Consider the following 3,625-nt stretch of genomic DNA (forward strand, 5'->3'; position numbering starts at 1 on the left):
TGGTCACACGCAGCAGCTGCCTCAGCTGTCTCACTGCCCCGCAGGCTACATCCCTAACCCTGGTGAGCAGAGCATTGCAAAGACTCACATTCTCTGGTGAGAGAACCACTTGTGGCAAATGGAGAACACTCCAAGGGGCAGAGGTTTGGGTCTGTTTTTGTGTTTGACCACTCTCGACAGGAAAAACACCCCCACTGTTTCTTATGTTTAAATGGGATTTCCTATATTGCATTTGTGCCCATTGCCTCTTCTCCTTTTGCTGGGTACCACTGAGAAGAGTCTGCATCAGGAATTTATACACATGGGTAGAAGATCCCCCTAAGCTGCCTCCTATCCAGGCTGAACAGCCCCAGCTCTCTCAGCCTCTCCCCATGTGTCAGATGCTCCAAGGTCCTCCTCATCTGAGTAGCCCTTTGCTGGACTCTCTCCAGTATATCCATGTTTCTCTTGTACTGGGGAACCCAGCACTGCACACTGAGGAGGGCACTTGAGCTGTGGCCTCATCAGTGCTGAGGACAGGGGAAAGATCACCTCCTTTGAACAGCTGGCCACACTCCTCTTCGTGTTGGCCCTTTTTTCTGCATCCTGGATTACAACTGAGCAGATGGGAGCAATGGTATGAAAGTACAGGGTTTGGTTGAAGAAGTTGAGCTGTGCAGTAATGAAGCAGAATCCAGCTTATGAGTATTCTATTTACCTTCCTCTGAAGTCTTTAAAGATCATTTATAGTAACTGCCACACAAGAGGATTATTAAGACCTCACACAACTCCCATGAGTATCTCTCTAGCTCGGACAAAGATGACAGCAGTTAAGAGGAAGATATACACAGCTGCTGAACATTCCACTTGAGGTCAACATGCCATTGCTGGCTGGTCCCAGCCCAGTATTTTACAGGACTAGTCTGGTGTGAAAATGCAGAAGAAAAAAAGTGGTAAAATCTCCTTGTTGTTTCCTTCTACAGATCTACTAGGCCAACAGGAAAACAGTATGAAGGGGCCACCATCATTCAAATTCGCAATACAGCATGAAGTACTGCACTTATATTGGCCTGATTTAAGAATCTCTCACCTTTTCAAAATTTCTGAACTGTGTTACTGCTCTTGAATATGTTTCCAGACAGCAAAAGCAAGGAGCTACAAGGGCAGCTGCGTGGATCTCCTGCTCCTTGTGCAGGAACCCATATACCAAGAGTTGAGGTTGTGCCTATGGCAGGCTTGGGAGTGGTCCAGGCCTTCCCAATTGTTTTCTGAACACCTCATGTAACTGTAACCCTCCAGGGTGCATGACAGTAGATCCATTACAGATCCCTGCCAGAACAATGCTTTGTCTTCACCTTGACCAGTAGCCCAGAAGGCAGGTACTGGGCTGAAGTCCTGTTGTAAAGGGGATGCTTCCACAGGCAAGTGTTTGGGCAAGCCCAGAGGCAAGACAGGTCAAGCAGGCATAGGGAGCTGTTTGATGTAGGGACCTGGCTCCATCACCGTATTCAGAAATGCCTGATCACGGACGACAGAGCTGGAGGTAGAACAGGTTGCAGAGTGGCCTGGCCTAAAAGAAGCTCTAATTTATATTTATTTTGGAACTCCAGGTCACTGATGAAGTTAAGTCTACCTTTTGATAGCACCGATGTGGTTTTCTTCTTTTTGTCAGTCATCTTTCTTGCTTCACAGATGACCACACGCATACTTCAGTTCTTCAGGATTTGGTAGGCAGATGTTATTCTCGAGGCCCCCAACTGCCTAGGAGCACAGCCCCACTGAACTGGATAATGCAATTACAGGATTTTCACACTTGTGAAAATACAAATTCATGGGTTAGATTCTTAATCAAGGAAATCAAAGGTTATCTTAAAGGAGAGCGCCTGCTGTTGCCCGACATTAAATTCACATTGCAGGTGGCTTGTCAAATGCTGCCCGGGTTCTGAGTCTTGTAAGAATTTCCTGGCTTTGCAATGGAGTGAAAGGTTAACTGTCTTTTGTCATTTACCAAAAAAAAAAAAAAAAAAAAAAAATCTATGTTCAAACCAGAGAATGATGGAATAGAACATCAGCCTGTAGTCTGGATCTGTACTTGACTTAAAAATTTCTCAGTGCTCTGCATTAGTCCAGCATCCTGTGTTTGCAGTCCTCTCCAGACTGTATCCTATGCCACAGAAATTTATTTAGGCTTACAGACAACAGCCAGGTGCACCAAAAAAAGTGTTTGTTTTTTTTTTTTTTAAAAAAATCTTTTCTAGTTTCAAGAACAGCATTCAAAGTACCAGGAAAGGTCCAAATGAGCAGAAGTGCACAGAGCAGACAGAAGCAATGGCTAGACAGAACTGAGTGCAGATTCCACTTTGGTAACAACTTCATCCCCGTGATCAATTTTCTTTATAGCTTTCCTCAGCTTAAGCAGCGTACCCATTTGAAGTATCAGCTGCCAAAGTTACTGGCTATTCCACAATGAATATATTTAGGCCATGACCATTGCTCCTCAGGCAACCGCTAACTTCCAGTCCAGTGTCCAATTAATTCTATCCACCACAATGAGACCCAAAAGCATGGTCTCCTATCAGCTACCCTATCTTCTGAATTAGAAAAAAACCCATCTAATCTTACCTACTTTTAGAATGCCCAGTAACATTTCACAGGAAGTGTTCCTTAGAGATTTTTTTTTCTTCAAAGTACAACATAGAATCATAGAATGGTTTGGGTTGGAAGGGACCTCAAAGATCATCTAGTTCCAACCCCCCTGCCACAAGCAGGGATACCCTCCACTAGACCACGTTGCTTAAAGCTCCATCCAACCTGGCCTTGAACACTTCCAGGGATGGGGCATCCACAGCTTCTCTGGACAACCTGTGCCAGTGCCTCATCACCCCCACAGGGAAGAACTTCTTCCTAATATCCAACCTAAATCGACCCTCTTTCAGCTTAAACCCATTACCCCATGTCCTGTCACTACACATCTATAGCAAACTCCAGAAGTGCCTGGGATCGGCCCACAGGAATCAGTCAATTACAGTCTTCTAACCTATTAAAGAAGCTCATTTTTGGAATCACAAACCAAATGCCTTGTGTCACCTCCTCACTTCTGTTAATTCAGTGGAGCTGAAATCTTGAGAGAGTTGAGTTTGTCTCATCTATACAGGTAGTTTCAAATCTGAGAGTAGAACACTCCAAGCATGTCAACTGAAAATTTTATATAGCATGTACCATTTTTGTATTTATTTTGTCTGATGATATACCCCTCGCAACTGCCTTTCTTGATCAAGACATTTTTACCGAAAGTCACAGTCAAATTCACTTGAGTAAAAAAGAATTAAGAGTGAGACTCATCTCCTGCCTTTCCATGCCTTCATTCTTCCACTAATGGGAAGGAGACGATTCTTTCCACACTTTTGAAGTCTCCTCCTCACACTAAACTATCATATAGCTACTCTTAATTCTGCTTAATATCCAGTTCCAGTACTCCATTCCTCATTACTTCAGAAAAAAGGCTGTAATCAAAAAAAGTGATAAGATCAGGAAAAGCAGAACTCAAAAGTTAATGAGTGCATGCAAGATCAATGATCCAAGAAACAGGTCAGAACTACTTAGACAAAAGGCAAATTTATGAATGAAAATGGAAAAGAAGCAACAA

Source organism: Grus americana, chromosome 12 (genome assembly GCF_028858705.1).
Source record: "Grus americana isolate bGruAme1 chromosome 12, bGruAme1.mat, whole genome shotgun sequence".
In the NCBI taxonomy this organism is placed as follows: Eukaryota; Metazoa; Chordata; class Aves; order Gruiformes; family Gruidae; genus Grus; species Grus americana.